Raw genomic sequence first — 26,903 nt, forward strand, 5'->3', positions numbered from 1 at the left:
CAACAGCATCATAGAGACCCTAAAATCTACTTTCATGTTGTTAAAAATAACAGAGAAGATAATATTGGATACATTTTTATCAGAAATGGAAAGGTTGGGACTTGAAACCATATATCACCAAGTATATGTTGAAACTAGATCTGTTACCACCTGTACCATGATGTTCTATAACAATATAATAACAGCTATGAATGAAAAATATTTGCTGTGATATAATTTATATAGATTTAACTTCAGCATTTGAGAGGGTCATAAACAAAACAATGATCAATAAATAGAACAACTAGGTATCAATGTACTTGTGATAAGATATATAACTGCATGGCTTACAAATATGACATGGCAAGTATCATACAACAATTAGAAAGGTGAAATTCATGGTTGCAGTGAATATGTCCCACAGGGCTCTGCCCTAGGACTGCAGTTGTTTAGATTGTATCTCTCAGACCTATCTATGTCCTCCCTCTGTAAATGGTGCATATATCTCACAATTGCTGTTTTTGCATTATAATACTTATCTGTTTGCATATTATTGTTGCTGTTATAGAGTAGTAATCCTCGGCCTTCTTTGTATTTTGTCAACCTCTCTAGGAATTACATATTGCAAGTTGCAACACTCTATCTCAGCTTTATTACATACACTGCATCACTGTTGTTTGTTTCCATTTGGTCATCTTGAAACTAGGTCATGGCTGAGGAGGGTCAGTGGGGTTGTATACTTACCTGGTTAAACAGCAATCAATCAATCAATCAGTCAATCAACCAATCAATAAATCAATGTTTTGAAGTTATTTTATCTTATAAGGAATATTTTCTGAACTATGAGTCAAGTTTTTATTCACATTGATTGATTTTATAATTAGTCTGTATATGTACTTTTATTTAATTATGACATAATTGACTGTCATCTTGACTTTGCTGAATGAATATATGGCTGTCTGATGGGGAATTGTGGAAAATCCATACAGTGGCAAACTTTTGTAACACATTCCTGATTCCACCAATTTTTTAAATTTCTCTGACGTCTTACATTTTATTTCCATCTCAACATCTATAATTATTACTCTGCTTGACCCTATTATGCTAAGTATGACTTGTCTGTAGGCCAGATTGTTAATATGGTTCATCTTTTAGTTATTTACTTATTTGCGTTTGTTGAGTAGGAAAGTCCATCTGGGTTGAAATAGCATCTTTTCAGCACAGGCCAGTGGAGAAAAGCTCCACAGTTGCACCAAATTATACAAACCGATTTATATAGAAAGCATAACTACAATATCCAAAAAGAATAGCTGACATGGTTACAGTGCAGTACAATAGAGTTAGAGAAATACTCAGTATTTAACAATGTGATTTCTGTGTAAGTTAGCTAGTCAACTGACCATTTTCATTTATGATACGGTTACAAAAGTACAAATAAAATCAAGCAGATTGAAGTTATAGTATTTCAAACAATTTTGGCATAGTTTCAAAATAAAATAGTCACTTTTAGAATGCATTATTGGAGTATATGCAACTTATACTAGTAGAAAGTGAACTTATATACAAAGTTTTATCATTGTAAAATTTCAAATACATTAGTGTCTTACTGTTACATTGTGTGGAGAAAATAGCTGTGAGAGAGTCTTGGTTTCACTAGTATCATGGACACAGGTACACTTTGCATCCTGGAGTAAAGATTCTATTTGGTTTCTTTTGAAGGAATCCAGGGTTTTACTGTTTTTAAACATTGAGGTTAAGCATTTACACAGGTTTAGGCCTATTCTGCAGAAATCTTTTTCACCGATTGCTAGCTTAAATGGTGGTCTAGCTACTGTGAGAGTGTTCATTTGGTTACCTCTTAGGGATTAGTTTTGTTTCCTGCAAGACGGTCTTCTTGTCTGGAGTGGGCAGTAGCCCATGTTTAGTATTTTCAAAGACAGGGTACCTAGTAGTAACACAGATGTGCTTGTATATGGGCACTGCATTTTATACAGTATATCACAGCGATAAGACAGCAAAGCATGGTTACATATCTTTGACTCAGTGATAAATAAAACATGTCACTGTGCTAAGAATAGCTCAAACCACCCTCCATAAATGACCTACATCCCCACCTAACTGTTCTCTGCTTTCTCCTTCCTTCTACCCTCTCTATCACCATATAGTTTTACTAACTTCTGTACACTCCTTAATTATGAACATGAGCTATCTTCTCATTTCCAGAACCTACTTAGCTCATATCCTGTATACAGACTTATTTTATTTTGTGTATTTTTCTCTAACTGCATTTATTTCCACTACTTGTTTGTAAAATTTCTCTCTCTCTCTCTTTGACTCATATTTTATAAACCTTGAATTCTTATCTCATAACATATTGATATTTTTTTGTATTCTGAATTTTAATCTGAATGTAAATTTTTATTACAACTACTTTGAATTGTAACACTGTATATTTTATTCTGTGGAGCTTTTTTGCCTGGGCCTCCACTGAAAAAGGGCACTAGCTCAGTCAGACTTTGCCGATCAACAAATGTCAAATAAATAAATTATTACATGTGATGTACACATAATGTAGAGTTTGAGGTATGGTAATATATTTACAGCAGAACTATCAGAAAGCTAAAGCAAGTGATGTCAGATGATTAGACTTAAGGAAATGAGAAAGAAACAAAAAGAGAGAAAAAAAAAAGGAAAAGTGGAAGAAATGAGTTTGAAAAAGCAAGAGGTGGGTAGATAAAAAAGGGATATGACTTATGACCAGAAAAGTCATATAGTTCAGGAAAGTGCCAGAAGTTAAACAAATTGTGTCCTGGCAGAAGTAATGAAAATTAATCTGGAGTTGTAGGTTACATTTTTGCATAAGAAATAAAAATTTAACACAGAGCAAGCACATAGACAAGAGTTATTTAGATGATTTTTGAGACAGATTTTAAAAATTGACAATCTGTTTATCAGTTTTATGTGAAAGCTATTGGAATTCCAAAAACATCCTTTGATTATAGTGTGTCACCTGCAAATTGGGTGATGTGTTAGTGAGTAAAAGAGATTTGTTGGCTGAGTATAGATCCCTGACTGCATTGTGTTTTTAGTGAGGGGCAGTTTTCTGATTTGTATATCTGATTGTAGCCAATTAATAATTGTGTAAATGTAAGTTGCCGAGGAAGTAAAAGACACATTTGTTCTTTTAAGGCTCTGCAGTGGAGAGATCCAGAAGGAAAATCTGCAGTAAATGTGTTTATTTTATGGCAGCATGTATTATGTTTCATTTTAAGTGTAGCATTAATCTCTTCGGTTTCACACAAATAATAACTCATACTACTAGAATATACAAAAAGAGTTCCAATAAAAGCATTATTGAATGGATACTTACAGCTCAAGCTACTCATAGCTATTCATAGTCTCTCCTCTGGTACCTTGCCATACTTCCACATTGACCATTATCCAACCTTTGTTATCTAGGTACAGCAGAAAACCAACACAAATATCATTTTCAAATGGTTGGGACTAAAAACGTATTTTCGTAAGGATACTATTTATGAGTTACTAAAACAATGCAAATGCTACTCTTTACAATAGCTACCCCTAGATGAAGTTGTCAGCTACTTTAACTATACCTTCCTAATATCTTCAGCACTACTACTACAATATATAAGAAAAAGATTATGTCAGTTAGTGCACTTTGGATGCCAATAAAAGTTAAGGGACTAATATCAGTTAGGGACAAGTTTGGGAGACATTGGAAAAGCTCTGAAACAATGCAATCTAGACAAATCATAACAGATAAAGAAATCAAGTTAAATACACCATCAGGAAAAGGTAACAACATGCATTTAACCATCAACACCACCATCAAAATAATCCCATCAGGAAAAGGGAACAACATGCATTTAACCAGCAACATCTCCAACATCAAAATAATCTCAAACAATACTGGACAGACACTAACAAACTGCTTAAGAAAGGGCAAACGAATACAGTCCTTTACCCAGTGAAACTGATTAATAACACTGCTTCCACTTTCAAAAAAAGTGTTTCATAGACATCGCTATCTCTACAAAGCAACAATGGCTCATGTGACTTGCTTGGTACACCGAACCTTCAACACATAAGTGCCGCTCAAATAAAAAAGTTACTATAAAAGCTAAAACCTACTGCACTAGCTCCTGACATTCTTCCATCTGCATATCTTGAAATCATAATCAGTACGATAACCTACCCTGTTGCAGTTCTTACAAACATTTATAAAAAGGTCCATAAGTGAATCTTATGTTCCAGTTTTGTTATATATAATATCAGTTTACCAAGAAGGAACAAATAATTACCTTAGTAATTTTAGATTCCCTGCTATGCTATCCCCATTTTTGATAGACTTTAAAACTGCATACAAAATCAGCTGTTATAACAACTTTTAAATGTCTCAAGCACATAATACACAGGCTATGATTGGTGACCTGACTGTAATCCTATAAATTAAAAGCTAATAAAACTAAACTCATATTTGGCTCTGATGAAATAGCACACCAATTGAACAAATTTCCTATGCCAAATCTTTAGGTATATTCATAGATAATAAATTATCCTTCTAGAAACACATTGACTAACACAAAAAGTGGGTTGTGTTATATAAACCAAAACACTGACTTAAAAAAAAATACAGCTCAAACTTTTTTACTACCTAAATTACTTTTTGCATCCTCTATACATAGTAATATTCCAAAAACTCACATACGCAAACCAGCACTTCAAAATAATAATTTTCACTATATCTTTATTTCTTGTATTCTGGTTTAAACTTAATCATACTATTTAGTGTTTACTTGTTTGATTCCTTTCTTTTATCTTTGTTGCAGCTTTGGTTTTGTGAAGTAGGAATGCTGATCTAAGCTGTAATGCCTTTAAGGTAATAACTTAATCATATTGTGTTGAGCTGGAGCTGAAGCCGTTTATGTTGGTATGGAATAGTGCTAATTATTCCTTCCTTTTTTTGTTTTTTGTCACTTATTTGTTTGTCCCTTTTCTTTTATTTTCTTTGCTTGCCCATATTTGTTAGATGAGTGAAATGTGTTATTTTTCTGCTTAGTGGATTGTGTTTTGGGGCTGTGTTTGTGATGGAGTTGTTTGAGAGAGCTTCCAGAGTTGCTATGGTTTGGCTTAATTGCTGAGATGGCTTCGCTGTCCCTTTTGGTTGGTGCTGGTTGTGCTGTTGGCTCGCACTTTGAAAAAGTGTAAAAGTAAGTTTTTACTCACAGTTTCCACTGAAATCTTTAAAAGTTGTTTCCAGTTCAGATTTGGATCGAGACTAACTACACGAGATGTTCGTACAGCTGGGTTGCTTCTTCATTACTTCACTATGTAACCTTGATATTCCAGTTGAACCCTGAACTTGAATTTAGCCAGACTACATAAATGGAACATTCAAATGCTTCAAGAAGGTCAGAGCAATTGCCTGCATATCTGCAAGTGATGTGGACTTTAATATAAATGCAACCAGGACACTTGTAATAAAGTATGAAACCTCATTTTTATTATAATATGAGTTATTAGGGTATTATTTAAACTTGGGCATACAATTTGTTACAGTTCATTTCAGCTATGGCTCCCTTATTTGACATTTGATTGGCTTCTTGATAGAGTTATTAAGATGTGTATCTGAGTGCATGGATTTTCACAAATTCATTTCATAGATCCTTCACATTACACATAATAAGTGCAACATGAGATGACGGCACAATTCCTACCATGTATATTGTATAGTATCCTTCTATGAAATGAAAAATAAATATTAAATTATTAATACATTAAAATTTAAGGTAGTATGCAAAATGATACCAAGAGATTTATAGTCTGGTTCATTGTATTTATTTATTTTACTTTATTTTAATGAGGTAGTACATTTGGCAGAAATGGCTCCATTGGGTGATACCACAGAAGATTAACTAAATAAATACTTGTTCAGGGTTATAAAGTTTAAAATGAAAGAATTCAGAGAAAATATTTTATGAAATTGAGTGAACTCATGTTACACAATATTCGCTTTTTCTTTAACATATTATCTGTTATAACTGCTTACAAAGTCTCATTAACTGAAACTGATTCATATTAACATTAAAAATCCCTCTGTCCATCTATATATGTTGTCTGCAAGACTACTGTGTGTGCAGTTTTCAATGTATTACTTTATTTTTTGCATGGACATCTTACAATTAGCTTGATAGATATCCACCTTTATAAATCTTTAACCTATGTTGTGTGCTAGTCACTGTGGATACTACATGTTAAATGTTGTCTTCACAGCTATCAGTTATGGTGTACTAGCATTAGGTATTCTGACAATAAGGATATTTTATACTCAAGCTCATGTGTATATTTCATTAACAGTTATTCTGATATATTCTAGTATAGTGTTAATTATTAATTGTTAGATATGGTTGTAGTAGTTATTTTAAATCTTCAGAAAGAGACATAATAAGAAGTCAAAAAGTTTATCTGCCATTTCAGCTAATTGTTTTATAATACTTCTTAAGCAAATAGCATTTCAGCATCTGATATTTTCATACATACTTATATATTCAGTTCTGATTATGCCCAGTATTTTGGTGCTCATATTTTTCTATAAGATATTAAGATTGAAGAAATGGCTTAAATTAATACTACAGCTACATTTTTCAGATAATAATATTATTTGCAGAGTCTCTGGTTGAATAAGTGACACTTTGACTTATTATATATCTTTATTAACTACATTGCTCACTATGACAATTTTTTTTCCTTCTTTTCTTTCTCTCTTTTTTCCTTGATGGTTACTGAAAGTGAAATTTTTAATATATGTCATTAGAGGATATTTTTTATTGTTACACCTTACAGAGCAATTTTCATATGGTTACTCTTTATGTACCATTATAATAAATACACTTTTTATTGATTTAAGCTATATATTATTTTTTTTTTCTTGAAGCTAAAATAGTTTTATTTAGAGTAAATATTTTCTCAGACAGACACTGATTAGAGGTTGCTATTGATTAGAGAGTTAATTTGAGTGATCATATGTCACTCAAATTGGGAGTATTAAACTCCAGAAGGGATAGGGGCAGTTATGATGTTATTAGTCTAAGCTAAAAAAGTTTACTATTAGTTTTCTTGACATTTTCCACAATACTTGAAAAAGCAAATCATATACATTTACTTTTTTCAGTGTTATTACTTTACCTTATAAATAGCATATCTTTAAGTAATCCTTCAATTTTCATCAATAGTTTATGGTTTTGGTTAAAATATTTCCTTTTCATTAAAATAATACTGAATGACTTCATTAAAGGGTATATCAATTAACATTAATGGATTAAATAATCCAAATAAGAGGGGGAGTTTCTTTAAATATCTCAAACTACACAGTTCAATTAATATTCTTACAAGAAACCCATCTAAAAACAGAGGATTTATTTAGATTAGATACCAAATCATACTCAGTGTTAGTAAGTTCAGAACATTTTCAAAAGAAGAGAGGAGTAGCCATTTTATGGAACAACACCTTCCCACATCCAAAATTATTAATACTTATAAAGATAATAAAGGAATATTTGTCTTATTACTGTCCAATTAATAACAACATTTATACCTTAATAAAACTATATTGGATTCCAGGAATAGGCACCAATACAGTAAAACAACATTTTGATCATATAGTACAACTTTCTAAGGGACATACAATAATAACAGGTGATTTTAACTGTATTCTAGACAATAAAGAATCAACTTCTCATAATAAAAGAAGAATTACAGCTTTAGCCAAATTGTTGAAAGATTTTTCTGAAACATACCTTTTGAATGATATACATACATTTGCTGATTCTGATTCTTTAGCTTATACTTTTTTTTTCACAGAGACATAATACTCATTCAAGGATAGATAGAGTTTTATTTTCTAATGATGTAGTAGATTCTTTAACCAGTCCCAAGGTGATTACATGCCCTTTATCGGATCACAATTCAATAATTTATGAATTGTTAGTTAATCCAAATTGTAATGTTCAAATAAGTAGAATACCTGCATATATCACCAAGTTAAAATATTTTAAAGATTTTATAACATTAGAAACTCAGAATTTTATAGACCAATAACATCAATGATATCTCTGAAATTTTTGTATGGGATGCCATAAAAGTGTATCTTTATGGGAGAATTAATTGGTATCACAAAAAGAGGAAAAGATGGGATGAACAATTAATTGACATTCAACATAAATTAGATTCTCTGAGACTTATTCAAGAGAAGGATGTTAATAAAAATGATAAAAAAGAAATACATTCTTTGAATAATAAATATATGGAGATACTGAACCATAAAACTATGATTATTTTAGAAAAATGTAGTTTTAAAATTCTCCATTAATCCTAGATCCCTAAATTTATTAGCTAAAAAAACTAAAAGAATAAATAAATTCAATTCTATAAATGAACTATTTTCCCCTAAAAAGAAAAAGACAGTCTCAAGTATACAATTAATTAAATTTAGAGAATTTTTTATAATATAAATCAACAACCTAAGATAATAGATTCTAATCAAGAAATCAAATCTTTCATTAATAAATATAAAAAAAGACTATCAAATGAGCAAGTTACTTTTATAGACAGACCTATCTCCTTTAAAGATATTCAATCTCAGATCACTAAATTAAAACTTAAAAAAGCACTGGGAAATGATGGTATCAGCCCAGAAATGTTTAAGATCTTACCAGTTAATGCCTGAAAACTGCTTCATAAATTTTATAATATCTCCCAAAATAATAATTTAATACCTCCATCATGGACATATAATTTTATCTCCCCTATCCTTAAATCTAATAACAATCGTTTTAAATGTTTATCCTATACACCTATCTCTTTATTAAACAATGATTACAAAATGTTTATGTCAATATTTGGAGATAAACTAAAAATGTTTTTACCCACATTACTTGAAGATAATCAGACTGGCTTTATAGTAAATAGAAACTCTTACGATAACATTAAAAGAATTCTATCTTTAATTGAATCAGTTAAATATCTAAATAATAATCTAACTTTAATTAGTCTTGACATAAATTGTGCTTTTGACTCAATAAATTGGGAGTATTTATTTATATTATTAGAGGAATTAAACATTTCTAATAGTTCTATAAATTTAATTACGCAATTATATCAGGATAGCCAAGCATATATTAGAATAGGCACAAATATCTCCCAAAATTTACCAATTATTAAAGGAACCAAGCAAGGTTGCCCTTTATCTCCCTTACTGTTCACATTGATTATGGAACCTTGGGCTAACGTGATAAGATATGATGAAAACATTGAAGGATATAGGTTAAGCCCTAATGAAGTTTCCAAAATACAAATATTTGTAGACAACATTCTTATTACTCTGGGTGGTAATAATACATATATTCATGCTCTTTTTAAAGATGCTGAGTATTTTAAAAAAAAATCAGGTTTAACCTTTAATAACAATAAAACTAAAATCTTAACAATTGGCTGTAAAAATCTTGAACTACAGGATGTTTACAAAAATATTGGGCACAGTCTGATGAATTACTTTATTTAGGTATTGTAATTGCTAACAACATAAAATATATCATCCAAATCAACTACAATAAAAGTTTGTTGGCAATAAGAAATCTCGTTAAAAATGGAATAAAATCCAATTTTATATGGATGAAAAACTTTTAATTATAAAGATGATCCTATTTCCCAAAATTCTTTATATTATTCAATCAATCTCTTTACCTCCGCCTCGCTCAATAATTAAGAAATTTAATTCTATGATAAAGACATTTTTATGGTTCCCTATTAGACCTAGAATAGCCCTTTCTTATCATATGAAAAATTGGGAAAATGGAGGTATAGCCTTGCCTAATTTTTAAATCTACTCAGTTTCTATGACGGCTAAATCCATTTCCCTTCTTATAGATACCAAATACACTGCTAAATGGAAAAATATTCTAGAAATATTAATGAGTAATACGATAAACAATAATAAATCGCAGAACTCAGACCCAAAAGTTGCCAGAAGCTGTCAAATCAAGTAACCACTTCAGTATCTCTGACTCTTTATGCTCTATTCAAGTAACCAAGTTGCTGGATTCTTTTTATCCAGACCTTAGATGTGAGAAGAAACATAAAACATTTCTGTACAATCTAAAATCCTACAGAACTTCCACTTGGCCTGCCCCTGCACCTGAATTTCAACTTTATCCATTCTATCTCCATATCCTATCCATCCTAGTTTCTCCTTGTCTTACTCATCCTCTTTTTTGGACTATGCTATTTACATTCTTAATCTTACATTTAACTGTTGCCATGTTCTGTCAATGTATGTATTTTTAACCTTTATACTGGATGTTTTCTATTTATGTACATATATATTTTGAAACTGTTTTGAATGTGCATACAGGAATGTCTATGTAGAGTTGTTTTTTTGTTACCTCTGTGGCATATCTATGAAGCTTTTCTCTCCAGGCCACTACTGAAAATGGGCTTTTAAATCAGTTGGATTATTCCTGGCCAACAAATGTTTAACAAATGGAAACAGATAGATAGATAGATAGATAGATAGATAGATAGACAGATAGGTAGATAGATAATAGATAGATAGATAGATAGATAGATAGATAGATAGATAGATAGGTCAATAAATAAGTAAATAAATAAAATGTGATGTTCTGAGTTGTGATGATGGGTGACAGCTACTGGAGAGATAGAAGTACATAGCTGGATTTTTTTCTGGCATTGTTGGTGAGATAGGATTTTGTTGTGTAGAGTACACCAATATTGTAGTGCATTTTCTTTATTGTTTGCAGTATGCATGAATCAAGCTAACAATATTATATATGCAAATATTAATATGTGGATGTACATCCGTGGAGTTTATAGTGTGCTTTATGGGTTTCCTTATTATTTAACCCACATACTCATAAATACCCCATATGTTATTACTGTAACTAGGTACACACCCTCAACCTGCAGGCATTGAAAATAGGTAAAAATGTCTAGAAAAATAGATATGTCCATCCAAAAATATGGACAGCTAATCAACATAAAAGTTCGATACTAACTAGCACATAAGCCTTCCCACTTCTAATAGAATTGTGGGATACTACTCAGAAAAAGTATATGAGTAACAAGAATTACACAAAAATGGAAACTTATCATCAAAGACACACCCAAGGATTCATTTTAATTTCAAAAGGTATGAAAACACCTGAGGGATCAAGCTCTTATCCATGTATAAAATGTCACCCCTAAGTAGAATTCTACCTAATCATATCTATTAAATAAGCCAGTCATACCTATTAATAGTTGAATCTGAACACCTGTTCATAGTAACTCATACAATCTCTATACGTGTACACTGATTATGCTACAGGATTCATCACAGCATATACAAGAGCAAACACACATATGAAGTGTATTTTTGATTCTGAAAAATGGAAATGTCACATGTGAGTCCTCTTTCATTAAATTAGTTGTACAACCAATATACTAAGCATGTAATGTGAGGTTCTATGTACTAAACAGTTCAAAATTAATATATGACAGAGGGACAATTCAGGAATTCATAAGAAGCAAAAAAACAAACCTGAAAATAGGTTTGTGTCTCCAAAATAGGTACATTTGTGAGATCTGACTAGATATATGAACCATGCAACATGATTTTAGTTGTGGCAGTTACATGATTCTTTCTCTTTCGTATGATATTTTCAAGTACATGTACCTCATTAATCCTCTTGCTTTGTTAATGTCTAGTAAGCACTTTCATTCATAATGTTACTAATGATATTGACTCCATTCACTGCAGTTGTATGAAGACATTTTTATTAGTTATATAGTTTATAGAACTTTATCTGCAAGACTTCAGTGAAAATGATTTATGCCCAATCAAGCAATCCTAATCAGAAAATGCAAACATAAATAAATAAACTCCAAGTGACATATTTGAGTGCCTGGTTACATTGACTTAATATGATGAAAGAAGTTTATTTTTTTCTGTTTATTCACTGGTTGCCCCTGTGACAATGTGAGGTATTGCCAGCTATGCCAGCAGAAGTAGGGATATGTAACATAAGCCAGCACAGCTAGGTGGAATTTTGTAAAGAAGTATATGTCATTTGTATATTGAAATGATTTGTGCAGATGCTTGTGTTAAAAAATGTATTTGTAAAGTTGCTTGTGTTAAAAATGTATCAACAGTGTGCCCTGCTGGACAAAAAAGAAATATACATGTACATAAGACTGTACTGTATTGTAACTGATTAAATGTATACATTGTAACAGAGAATACTGAAAGGGAAGAGGGTAAGCTCAGCTCCAGCTAACTTTGAGAAATAGTAAGAAATTAAATTACTGGGCCTAGGCCATAAAGATATTATTTCACAGTTGTGAATGAAGCCAGAGGCTCAATGTCTGTAAGAAGTATGGCTTATAGAATCATAGGACAATACTAGGTTATTGGTCTGCAACCCCTTATAAGCCTAGCCAAGAATTTAACCCATGTTCCCAGAAAGTCAGCACCTGTTTTACCCTGTCCAGCAGGAACACAGGTCAGATCCCAGGGGTATACTTTCTGTTTCCCATCCTGTCATCCATGTTCCTCTTACAGAAGGCTAGTGAAGTATTCTGCTTGACATGGAGAGGAAGTCTATTCCACAGATAGGGGAGTCATTGGGACACAAATCTAGCCCAACAACAAGGTCTATTAATGTCACAGACCAGATTTAGACCTTGCATGCAGGTTGCGTGAGTGAAGTTTGACTTACGGATATGCAGCAACTCCATCAAGGCTGAGTCTGAGATGGCCATGTATGCCTAACACAGGTCACCTCTGAGCAATCTATATGAGACTGAGTAGAGGGACAGGGCTTTTAACCTATCTGTGTAGGATAGCTGTTTGAGACCCTGGATTTTCCTGGTCAGGATCCTCTGTGGTCTCTCCAACTGCTGCATATGCTTGGCAAGGTACATGGCAAAGGGGGCATTGTACTCAATAAAGGGTCTAACAAGGGAGGAATACAGGGATGTTATGACCTCTTTGTTCCTGGATGAAATACCCTTACTTATGAGGTGGGCCATGTAGACAGCCTTCCGTACAATGGTGGCAACATGGTAGTTAATAGTCAGGCTGCTATCAGCCAGGGTGCCCAAGTCCATCATGACTGATTGCATGCTTAGTATGTTGCTATTAATGTGACAATTAGTGGGGGGGGGGCAGCATTTTCTACAATGGGGATAATGATGCATTTCTTGGCATTCAGTTGGAGGCCATGCTTCTGGGACCAGTCATTAGTCTAGTTAAGGCCATCTTGGAAGATGTTCACATCACTAGGGGAATTTATGACAGTGCCCAGCTTGCAGTCATCTGCAAACTTGGTCAGCCACAGACCACTGGTTTTGGCATGCACCTCAGAAAAGTATATCCCAAACATTAGAGGCCCCAATACTGATCCTTGGGGTATGCCACTTGTTACGGGTCTACTACTAGAGGTGGCTTCCCCTGTTTTGACTGAGTGGGTTCTATCAGTGAGTCAGTTAGCTACATATCTGGTAACATATGGGTTGATGCCTAGCTAGGAGAATTTATCTATTATAGCCGAGTAAGGAATGGTGTAAAGGCTTTGACTAGGTCATAGTAGGTGGTGTGCACAGTCTTGCCCTTATCCATGGCTTTGGTGACTGTTTTGAAGAAGGCGACCAAGTTTACCAGGCATGATCTCCCTTTAAGAAAACCAAACTGTGTGGGATCAAACATTTGGAGGATGCCAATGTCCTTGTTTATAAGGTCTATGATAATGCATTCCATGGCCTTGCAGATCAGTCTAGATAGGCTTATTGGCCTATAATTGCCTGGGTCGGTAGATGCTCCACCTTTGTGCAGAGGCATGACAATGGCTGTCCTGCATTCTGCTGGGATGAAGCCAGTGCACAGACTTTGGTTGAATAGGGAGCCTTGTGGTGCTGAGAGCTCTAGCCTGAGTTCATGTAGGTCGCAGCCAGGGATGTTTTTGGGTCCCGTGGAGGCTGTATTTTTTGTCTTTAAGAGGGCATTAATAACCTGTTCCCTGGTGATGAGAGGAGGGGGCAGGTGCTGTGGATGTTCTGGTTTACTGATGGGGGAACAGGGGGGTGAAGTTTTCACTGAACTTGTCTGCCAGTGGGTTGGTTATATCTATGACGTGTGTGTATGTGGTATTCTTGACCACCAATTCAGAGCAAATTTGGGAGTTACCTTTGAGATTGCGGACATATGCGAAGAAGGCCTTGTGATTGTCCATAGTGGATGTGGCCAATTTTGACTCGAAGTAAGCCTTATTAGCTCCTGTAGGAAGAGTGGAAGTGTTTTATAGTTTTATGACTTCCAGGAGCTGTAACAGATCTTAACAAGGCTTGGTGTGTGTATTATTGAAACATAGGTGCTAAAACCTGGCTGTTTCTAGCAATGGGGGGTTGCATGGGAACCAGAAGTCAGATGACCAGAGGTATGTGATGTCGTTCTTGATTTCATCACCAAAATAATGTTTAATACTAGGTGTGACTGAGGTCTCAGAGCAGTCTGTTTCTTGGGGCCTGACATTGAAGGATCACTCACCTACTTCATCTTGCCTTGCTGTAATAAGTAACTTAACTAGAGAATAGTAACTCTTTATATTAGTCACAAAAGTATAGTGAGATTAGTTAAATACTGTTTTTCTTAATCTATTTGAATCTATTCATCTCTGTTATTTTAATATTTCCTGTGGTTGAAACTCTGGTGTTTATTGTAAATAGATATTTAATATTTTCATGTTCTTTTATTATTTATTAGGTTTGGAGACAAAGCCAGAGAAGCAAGATTACATTGGTTTCGACATGTGCTGAGGAGGAATGCAGAGTATATTGGGAAAAAATGCTAAGGATGAAGCTGCCAGGAAACAGGAAACAAGGAAGGCCTAAGATAAGGTTTATGGATGTGGTGAGAGAGGACATGCAGGTGGTTGGTGTGACAGAGCAAGATGTAGAGGACAGGAAAAAATGGAAACAGTTGATCTGCTGTGGTGACCCCTAACGGGAGCAGCCGAAAGAAGAAGAAGATTAAATATATTTAAACTTTTCATTGTGGCTGGTCCTTTAGAGAATATTTTAACCTTTGAGAGTATTCATATCTGCTCGGTGACTCTGTAGCCACTACTGAAACCCTTAATGCATTGGTCAAACTGACATTCATATCAATATTAATTTCACTCAGTATAATTGGGTAACCTTGTAAGATCCTTAGAATAGCTGGCTTGGGAGTGTCTGGTAGCAGTAACTATTTTATACTCTGCGCAGAAGGGGGCATAGCTAGTAAACCTGTGCCAGCCTTTCCCAGGTGTGTGTGTGTGTGTGTGTGTGTGTGTGTGTGTGTGTGTGTGTGTGTGTGTGTGTGTGTGTGTGTGTGTGTGTGTGCAAATTAAATGTCAAAGAGTGTGCACATCAGCTACTTGGAGCAGACACACAAGCAATGGTTTCACAGAGAAAGTGGTAGAGGACTTGGCTTGGACACTCAGCTGAAGACTTGAGGATTTAACTCTACAGCTGTGCCAGTGGGGAATCTTATAGGGGACCTGGGAAGAGATGGAGAGAGAGAAACCCAGACCCTGGGCTGAGTTTGTTTCCTGTGTGCTGTTGAAAATTGTGCTTGATGCAGAGAGCTGCATTTGGAAATACTGGGTTTACCCATTTTTGTTCCAAGTGAACATTCCTTTCCATTGTCAGTGGTGAGGATTCACATTCCTTGATTACTTGCCCAGAGTGGGGACGTCACAGCCTAGACAAATTTTTCCTTTTCAGGGGAAGTCTGGCAGTGCTGTATAGTTAAGAGATTTGCCCAGAGTCACATAATAAGACAAACTTTAAATTTTTCATACTGTCTTTATTACCAGCATCTTACAATACATTTAAACACAGGGAGGTCAAAATATTGTCTATGCCCTGTGATCATCCAATTATTTTATAATAGTATGTACACTAGCAGCCAGCAGACTATGAGGTAAAATACTGTCACAGAAATCAGCAGAAATTATTTGCTCTCACACTGATAACAGTTCTCTTGTGCACTGTTTGTTTATTAAGAAATATATTATATTAATCATGTGTTTGCTGTATAAGCAGCACAACAAATGCAGAATAACAGATTTTATCTGACTACATGCACAGCTTTACATTTTAGTTTTTAAATGGCACTAAACAACTTGTCCACTGCTGTGAAAGATTACTTGGGCAAGAATTACAGCAACATAAATGCTACACTGGAAGAGCCAGTCTATCAGCTTTGTCATTTCCAATACCTAATCACCATTTAAGGGGAAACCTTGACAAGAGAGGCTTGGGAAGAAATGCAAAAAGAGCTGTGAAGCTGCTTATTTCTCTGTAATTACCCTAGTATGAGCTTTAGCATGAACTTTGTGATACACATGCAATGGAGTGTGTGGGAGTGAGATTGCAGAAAATGACCGCATATCAGGCTGCATTACCATTAATGTAAAGAACAAAGTTACAGCTTGTCTTCATCTTCTGAGAAATATCATAGCAGCATGTGTCCAGATTTTGCTTTCAGTGTCTATTCACTGATGCAAAGTTTTATATTGTACAGAACAGATTCTGCTTATACAAATGATATAACACAATAAGTTAAATCAGACTGATATTTTTTTTTTCCATTTCAGATGTGGAAGATTCCTGAAGGAAGATGAACATATATTAAGAAAGATTGGAAGGACTGAAGTATAAGTCGATGAAAATGTATTAAATACAACCTGGAATAATGAAATACAGCAAGCTCTATGTACACAACACCAGCTCTGGAAGTCCAAACGTATGTCTATAGGAATGTCTTTTCTAGAAGTCTGGCCTTCAAGATCTAGATGAACCTGTACTTGAGTTGCTTTGTCTAGACATAATATGGTTTTCTTTTCTGTACACATTTTGCATGTACTGCCTACTAAGTGTAATATTTTTATTATTTTTTTATAATTCAGAGAAGTGTGGCTTTAATTTTTGTCACAATCACTGTTGCTTTAATGTTTCAACATTCCAATATCAAGGTATTTATTTGACTGATTTATTTGGTTACATGTTTATGTGTTTGCTTTGGTTAATTAAGGTAATAAAACTGGGCTGAGCCCATTTAAATATCTGTCTTGTGAAGAAAAGCTCTACAAATTCAAACTTATTGGTGCTCTGTGACTCCTACTATTGTATGAATATATGATTTGCACACTTGCATTGTTTCTTGCTATCATTTTATTGTAGTTTGCTGTACTTTAATTTTGCATCACTTTAATTTTGTTTCCTCTGAGTTTTGAAAGTTCTTTACTAGGGCCAGTCAGCTAAAAGAGGGAAGAGCTTAGAAGCAGCATATTTTTTGTTAAGATAAGCTGAACAGAAAACACTTAATGTTTAGGGTCTGCTAGTGTGCTTTGACTGTTTCTGCTGTTAAACTTTTTTGGATGCTATTCTCCAAGCCTTTGTGCTTTGAAAATCAGCGGAGCTTCAGCTGTCTAACCTAGTGTAAACTTGACTTCTAAAGCCCCCTTGCCTCATCCCAACTGTTCGTATTAATGACAAGTAAAATATCAAACTAGGAAGGCCTCCGCACAGAGTTTTAAATCTTGAATTACCCTCTATCTATTTAGCTGCTTCGTGCACAGTGCAATACCTGTTGTATTACTATTTTTTCAACTTACTTTTAAAACCTGCAACATCTAAAATAAGACTACTGATCACTGCAGAGTATATGGACAATTTCTCTGGAATCCGCTTGGGATTAGTGATTCTGTTTTTCTCCAGAGGAGAGAAAAAGCAGATAGGCATGGTTGCCTAACCCTCCTAGAGACTTCTAATTGCCATAAAGCCTGGCAGCTCCTTTCTAGGAGTCAGTGTGGGATTATTGCAACTATTTTGCTTCTTGGAAAAAAGAAGGAGCTCGTTGATTCCTTACTGTCTATGACTGATCAGTGTGTGAAGGAGTTCCCTGATTGGTTTCATTGGCTTTTGGTAGAAACCTCCTCAGTCTTAGTTATGGACCTTTTTGCAACACAAATGTGCACTGTGCTAAGCTACTGTATATGCTGTCCATGGCGCCTACCAGAAAAATGTTGCAATAAGCCAACAGTACCCTGCCATACCTAGGATGAGACTGCCGATAATCAAAGAGACTGTGACCTACTTCTCAGGGGACAGCTTGAGATTAGTGTTACTGTTCTGGTCAAACAAGGGTCAAATAATCATCAATTGCAAGTTGCATGCAGCTCCAATGAGAGAAGCACTAGTAGACAATAGGCAAAACACCAATATTCATAATTCTTGCCAAAACCTAATTTTGTCTTTTCACTAACTGCTGCCATAATAGCTACCATCTAACGTAAATTCAGAACATTACCATAAAAACTACTTCCTCGATAAAATTTCATTATCTACTACAGTAATAGAATCCCATCAGTCCCTGAGTACTATGCCCAGTTGTAGTTCTCCAATCTTTGGAAACATGGTTTGGCAGTTTGATGTCACCTTATCTGTGGCAGTCTAATCAGATTAGTTGTTCTGAGATAGTGTAGCAACTGAGTTATGTTTTACTAACATGAAGGCAAACTTCTTAGTTTAGCCCACTATCAGGAAGAAAAGTATGGTATATGAGACAGTGCTGCAACCAGTTCTATTGTATGGTGTAGAAACCTGGGCAGTGGGGGCAGAAGAGTTAAGGAAGCTAGAATTGATGAAGATGAAGAGCCTGAGTTAGCTGGTAGGATATCACTGTGGTACAGCTAAAGAAATGAAGATATCAGATCAGAAACTTAAGTACCTCCAGTTGCAGAGAATGTCAAAGAGAACATATTACACTGATTCAGGATCAAGCAGAAGACAATCTGATGAAAGAGTAACTGAGGGCATCCAGCAAAGTGATGGGTGCATTGTGTGAGAGAAGACCAGTGAACAGTTAGGTGTGACTGTTGAGGAAGGTAGAAATGTGGCATTTAATTGAGACACAAGGACACAGTTGATAAAACACCATGACCCCATGCAAAAAATGGAAAAAAGAGGTCCATGATGATGATGAGAAGAGAAGGATGTCTGTCCCAGCAGCCTACCAGCTACTCTGATATGAGCCTTGTCTCACTATTTCAGTCATGACGGTTCCTCTCCTATTTGATATCCTATTTCATTGCAAAACCTTTAGCTCTTCAATCATCAGTAGTGACCTAAATCTATAGCAATGAATAAACAAGACTCACTAGAAGGGATAGGCTCCTAATTCAATATATTCCCAGGTCTACGAATTACGTTATCACTGCAGGTCAGAGTAATATTTTGGCTAATTTTAAGGTTTGTCTTGAATATTTGATGAGCAGATGCAAATTTACACCAGAGTTATCATGTACTGTGCTGTTCATATTTTGGGACAAGTAGTATTAAATGCTTGTAAAAGGCAATGAGAACGTTTAAGTGCATCCATTAAAATATACATGGCAATGCATCTTATAGTCCCTGTAATTGCTTGCTTAGCTTTATTCCTGTATTCTTATGGTATTCTACATGCATAACCTTAAGGGGTTTGTATTTTATTTATTTATTTGTTTTAATTATGCCAATAGCACTTTTTTACTATTATGCTAGCATGATTTTGTAGTATTTTGTAGAGTATTTCATCAGTTTGGTATTTACTAAAGCAAATATTACCTTACTAACTGTTTATCACTTTGAAGGCATATATAATAATTTGCATAGTGTATCTTTTTGAAGAACTTTTCTCCCTAGGCCTCTACTAAAAAGAGACACTTTCCTGAGCAGTAAATGTGAACAAATACATATATACAGATATATACATACAGAAATAATTAATGCATTTTTTTACTAAAGGATTCTTTAAAGACATGACAATATACATTACAGTCACTGCGGCAGTAAAACAAGTGCACTATGGCAAGATAGACATTAGCAGTGAGTAAGATGCAGCTAGAAATCCCGAAGACATGAACGTTGCTCAGATGGCAAGCTTAACATGCTTTTTCAGTGTTAGGCAGAAGGCTGGAAAAGTAGTATTTTTTTCTTTAAAGATGCTAGAGCTATCTACACATATTTTGTGGACATGGAGAAGGCATGGGATCCTGTGTCCTGGAATGCCTTGTGTTCTTGCTGTTAGATCCCTGAAACTGAGGAATTAATATTCAAGATATGGTAGGATTCTGAAAGTATTTTACTCTCCGGTTTTCATTTTTCATAAACAGGCTATCAAAATGCAGTAAAAGTCTACACAGCATTCAGTTTTGGGACATGCAAAATACGTATTTGTTATTTCTAATGATGTTGTCCTTTTTTCTTTGACTGAATGTGATCTCCAGTATTCATAGGAGTGATTTTGAATTGAGTATGAAGAAGCAGCAGTGAAAATCAACACCACTGCAATAGAAGTCATGCTTATCTCCAAGAAAAAAAGTTGATTGCTGCTTAGTTTTGTAGTGGGATCAATTATCTCAGTCTGAGGATTTCAACTATATTGTGCTCTCCTTTGGATAAGCGTGTAAGGATTTAGGACACTGGGCATCAAATTGGTATGGTGGCAGTGGTTGCTACAGCCATTACACCAGACAGCTGTGCAGAAAAGAGTTGTGGCAAAAGACAGAGCCCTCAATTTACAAACCAGTCCATTACTCCCTCTTTCCTATAGTCTTACACTTCTGATGGTCATTGACATGATGAGATTGTGGAGACAGGTGATTTAAATGAGTCTCCTTCACAGAGTTTGTGGACTCTCTCTCCATGTCTGAGTGATACACTCAGTAATTCAGGAGGTTTTTTGTTTACTGCTACTCTTTTTTGAAATTACTCAGTTTAAGTTCTTTGGGCCTACACTGGGTGCCTTTTGCTAATGATATGCTGTGTGCAGCCCAGTAAAAGGAGGATCAGAGGCAGACAGGGGACTGAAGAAATTTTATTACTCGATTTGTCCAAGAATGCCTGTGAACAGTGCAGAATGAGTTGGAGGTTCTTGTGGGGAGAGGGACCCTGTTTACTTTCCTACCACTGTTGCCATAACCAAGAGAATTTGTATAGAAAATAACAGTGACATGCTGCAATGTCTACTGGGATGAATTCTGTATAGCTGCAATGGCAAATAAAATGTAGGCTACATGCATCCTACCTTTCATTTGTTTTTATTACTTTATATGTTTAGTTTCTTGTAGCTGGTTAATAAGAATCTGTTGTCTGCCTTCACTTAAATGAGTTGGTCAGACAGAGAGATGCCCGTATGGATGATTCAAGATTAACATTCTATTTCTGGATTTGTTTATTGGTCTGTAATTTGGAGTTACTGGTCTAGAGGTAGTTAGTTCTTAATGCAGATTTCAGTGAGTGGTATTTATTTCAAGGATCTTTTATTTCCTTAAAATATAATATTCATCCTTCAGATGAAACATTAAACTGAGGTCCTATCTGATTGAGTTTGCGGTAGCTCCAGTGGTACCTATCAAGAAGAGTAGGGAGGCTTTATTTATAAAAACATATTTTGCATACACCATTCAAAAAATAAATATTACATTTTAGTTACACATATATCTACCACTTCATTTGCCTATAAACAATATATTATTAAAGAAAACACTTCTATTTACTTCTTCACCCCTCCACTACTATATCCACTACCATTTCTTGACATTCTTTATAATATCAGCTAAACATCAACATTTATTGAATAAAATTCAATTTGTCATAGCATTCCAGATTTCCAAAATTGATCAAAACAAATTATCATATTTTTCTTTATCTTTACATTCATAATATGCACACAAAATAATATACATACTAACATTCTCATAATTTTTGGTTTACTATCAAATATTCAGAGTGAACTCGGTCGACTCCACTTCTGTCAAGAATCAGAATGTCAAACTCGGCAATGTCGAACGCCGATATTGCCGAACTACAAACCTCACCCCTATCTCGACCCATGTTAAAATCCATCCATAGGTCGAATTTGGTTTGTGATTCAGCAATCTCGGTGTTCAACAATGTTAGTTTCAAATTCTTTCGGTCGACCATATGTGGGTCGTCCGAGTTCGCTTCGAATTTTTGATAGTAAACCTAAGTTTTAATATTTCCCTAACAAATTATTCTTACATACTGTGTCCCATACTTTTTCATCTTTTAAAACCGAAAAAGACATGTTCAGATGTCTCTGTCCTCCTGCAAAGCAAGCATAATCTTGCTTCCTTTCTTTTATATCACATATCCCATTTAACTTGTAATTTTTTTTCAAACTAAGAATCCATAAAATTATTTGCAAAACTTGTATTGTTCTATTTTTTTTCCTTTTAGTAGCTTCTACAATCTCCTTTCTTAAGTCATCAAAAGCTTAACATAAAAAAAATAATATATTTGTACCATCCTTTCTCTTTCTTAGATATATTATCAATACTTAATTTCTAGGGGGAAAATTGTTTTTTAAATATTCTCATGTAACTTTTCTCCACTTTACTTTTTACATTTATTCTGATGTTAATTTTCCCATAATTCACCATATTTTATTTTTAATAAAATATTTGCCTCAAAGTTAGTATCATTAATAATATTTACAACAGACAAAACATAAACACTGATGCTCAATACCCAATGGGATGTTTATCGACTTAAACCTCCCTATTCTTTTTTTACAACAAATAACTCTTTTAACTGTGTTTAAATTCAAACCACATTTAAAGAAACACAAAGAACATTTGCAAAATCTCTTTTTCTTTGCTGTCAAGTGTCAAGCAAGCTTTACTTAGGTATACTATTTTTTCTTAACATACAAGACATAATCACATAAACTTTTTTTACTGAAAGATAACCTAAAGGTTTTCCAAAATAAATAACTCCCATTAATTGAACAGAAAATATCATCCCACGGGTTCATTACTTCCCTACTTCCAAAATGTACTCCTAATAAACTCTTCATTAAACTTTATTCCATTAATCTTATCACTATATCCAGACCTATACTTTTTCCATATTCAAACTTAAATCTATACATGCCATAAGTCTTAAAACACAGCTTAATACTTCTTTCATCCATTCTTTAGATTTACTATTATTATCATCTGTATAACACATAAAACATTGCAAATACACCTGTTCTATTACCTCTCTAATATCCTTCTGTATCTGACTAGCTAACACATTCACAAGCAGATTAAGTAAAACAATAATCATAGGGCATCCTTGATTATAGGTTCATATGTTGGTACTAGGCTATCGGCCCTAGGGCCTATACAAGCCTAGCCATAACAATTCCCTGGATATTTCTTCCCATATTTACTTCCTGGGGTGAATTTCCTATCTCCCATCCAATTGTCAAGTTTCCTTTTGAAGACGGCCAAGGAGGCGCTCTGCTTGACATGTATGGGCAGTCTATTCCAGAGTATGGGGAGTAAATCCCTTCTCCAACCTATATACAGCTTGGTAACCACCAATTTATCAAAACATTCACTTCATCATTGCCATATGCTAATCTTAAAATATTAACAGTGTTTAATTCTATATAATAATTTGCTAAAATATCCCATAGGGCTTCATGCTCAATGTTTTCAAAAGCTTTATTTACATCTCCTGCCAAAATGTTTACTTTATCTTTCTGCTGTAATATATTGTCAACATTATTTTATAAAAATAATAATTAATGACTATCTGTCCCTTTAGTCCATTATACTATCAACAATCTTGTCTTCCATCACACTTTCAAATATTTTTTGAATAATCTTCATAAAAAGTTATAGTCAGAATTATTTCACATTTTTGTCCTCCAATTCCCAATATAATTTTCCCCTTTTTTCCAAATATACTTAATAAATCCTGTGCAAATCTGTCTCTCTCTCTCTCTCTCTCTTCCTATGACTATTTCCTATTTCAAAACCTTAAAAAGAGTTTGAAAGGGCAGCAATGTTTGAGTGATTCAGGGGTGATTGCAGCAGTGGAGCAATATTTCAGTGACCAGACTTCAGACTTTTTTTGGCAGGGTTACAGAAACGTCAGACAAGATGTGCCAAGTGTGTTGAACTTTGGGGAGAATATGTTGAATAACTTGTAAGTTTCAATGCTCCACTTCATTCCCTTCTTGCTTGGGCTTAGAACTTTTCAGCACCCTCTCAAACTTCCCTATTTCCTAATATCCACTGAATACCTCTAAAAGCTACTGTTTTACTTCCCCATCACATTTCTTTTTACATCAGTTCCTGACACAGAATCTTCTTTTAAATGTTTAATGGAATGTTCCTTTTCTCTCAAAGCTTTATTTTTATTAAGGAAATTATTTGCCTGTTCCAGTGTTTTACTTCCCCAACATACTCCTTTAAATGATACTCCTTGATACATGTTCCACTAATATACTTGACTACAATATCCATAATCTCAGCCTGTTCGTACATTATATTCCTTTCTTCATCTTTCATTTTCCTCATTACTGAAACATCTTTTCTTACTGCTTTTTTTAAAAAAGGCAATACTTCCTCTCTCCTGTCTTTAATGCAAAACTTTTGTTTATATCATGGTGGTGCAGTGGTGCAGTGGTTAACGGTGTCACCTCATAACAAGAGGTTCTCCGATTCAATTCTCAGTTGAGGTGCCTTCTGTGTGGAGTCTGCATATCCTCTCTGCATTCATGTGGGTTTTCTCCAGGTTTCCTCCTACAGTCAAAAGACATGCATCTCAAGAGTTTCTCCCTGGACCTATGTTGAAAATAGGCTCTGTCCTAATCAGACTTTCCTGGTTAACAAAGTTAAATCAATAAATATACAAAAATGGCTAATTTTCTTTTTCTTTTTTTCCAGCAGCTTGTTTTTACCTCATTATACCTTACATCATTGTTTTACAAATGCTCTGTTTTAACAATAAACTTTCCTATGCTTCTCTTTAAAATGAATCCATCAGTCAGTCCAAGATTTATAAAAGGGTCAATTGATTTGTGATCTACCCATAACCATCTCATGTCGTAAACACCATTTTATACCTTTACCTTGTTTAATACATCTCCCCTCTTGTCCATTTTCTACCCGTATACCTCTATGATCTGAATAAAAAATATATGAACTCCATTTATATTGTCTAACTTTTCAGATAAGAAGAACTCTGTCTCAGTTTTAAGTACTCCTGTCTCATAAGTCCATTGTTCCATATTACATGGCATTATATTTCTCCACTTCATAACATTTTAGCAACATTACCTTTTTTCTTTTTTTTTCCATGAGTGTTACAATTAAAACCACCCATTCATTTAATAGTCAGGTTTACTTACAGGTATTACATAATTTGTTCAGATAGCCCTTCCCTATCTTTGATATCTGTATATGCATAGATTCATATAAGTCTAAACACCTCCATTGCTCCACCTCACATCAACGACACTTAACCTACTTGGAACTACAATATAATTCAGCTCCACCTTTACCGCCCTCTCTCCCCCTCAACCTTGCCTCAGAAAATATCATCAAATAAAACTCCCCCTACTCTCACTAGAGAAGAGGTCCTTAATGTTCTGTTTAAGACCAAGAACACTGGATCAATGGGCCCAGACAATATCCCAGGATGTCTTCTAAACAGCATGAAACATGACCTATTATGGCCTCTGGAATTACTGTTTAACTGTAGCCTCCAAAGAGGTTTCAAGGCTCATGAATTGAGAAAAGCAACAGTCATCTCTCTGCACAAAGGTGGGCCATCTACAAACCCTGGAAACTACAGACCCATAAGTCTCACTAGACTTATATGTAAAGTCATAGCAAGAATTATCATGGAGATGATCAACAGAGATATAGTAAACCTCCAGACACTGGACCCAACCCAGTTTGGTTTCATCAAGGGCAGATCATGCCTACTCAACCTAGTGGACTTCCTTGAGAATGTCACCAAAGCAATGGATGAGGGCAACATCATTCACACTGCATGCTTCCTAGACTTGGCTGAGACATGTGACACAATACCCCACTCTAGCATTCTTGACAAACACAAGAGGTTAGGTACAAACCTGTATTTCACCTGGTGCATAGCCAACTAGCTCACAGTCAGGACCCAAGAAGTTACAACTGGGGAGTCCACCTCTACAAAGAGGACAGTAACAAGTGGAGTCACCCAGGGATCATTCCATGGACTGTTCCTTTTTGACATTTACTTCTCAGAAGTCAAGAGCAATGTCAGTGGTCTCTGACTGACTAAATTTACAGATGATTGAAAATTAGGAGCTGTCATTGACTCTGACACTGACACAAATGTTCTCCAGGAGAAGCTGACACAGACAAATAACTGATGTCAGCACCATGGTTTTAAACTAAATGCCAAGAAATGCATAATAGTATCCTTTGGAAAGTCCTCCATCCCTAGTAACTATCATATTGACACACCCCTTAGAGTTGAACCAGTAGTCAGGGACTTAGGGACACACTTAGACAATAATCTAGCCTTTGATCATCATGTGTCTACAGTGGTGAGGAAATTATTCTATGTTGCTCAACTTTTAAACAACTGTATGGCATCTAAGTCCAAGGAAGTCATTGTTCCACTGTATTCATCATTCATCAGACCTATCATTGAGTACAATGCCCCTTTTGGTATGTACCTAACCAGGCATATCCAATGACTGGAACTTGCATTTAGGTGCCTCACTAAATGAATACAGGTGGTAAGTAAAATGCCCTATGCGGACAACCTCAAGGCCCTATCCCTGTAGTCTGTATTCTATGGGATTTTGAGGGGACAGCTATGCCTTGCATACAGGGCATTGTCAGACCCCACTCTGATGGACCTCCTGCATATCCACAAAACAAACAGCACAGAATTTACACATTCTAAAGACTTAAATCTTGCCTTTGGTAAAAATAGGACCTGCGAGAGATAGGTATGTATCCCAGAGACTG

At 34.8% G+C, this 26,903-nt stretch overlaps 1 protein-coding gene across 1 annotated transcript in view; it reads right to left on the reverse strand.

The window, feature by feature from the left end:
* Positions 1–26,903, reverse strand: part of PRKCG (protein kinase C gamma) — a 4,166,346-nt gene that overhangs the window by 3,027,650 nt on the left and 1,111,793 nt on the right. The gene's annotated exons all lie outside the window — the stretch shown is intronic.

Source organism: Protopterus annectens, chromosome 1.part1 (assembly GCF_019279795.1).
Source record: "Protopterus annectens isolate FY-2018-M chromosome 1.part1, PAN1.0, whole genome shotgun sequence".
NCBI lineage: Eukaryota > Metazoa > Chordata > Ceratodontiformes > Protopteridae > Protopterus > Protopterus annectens.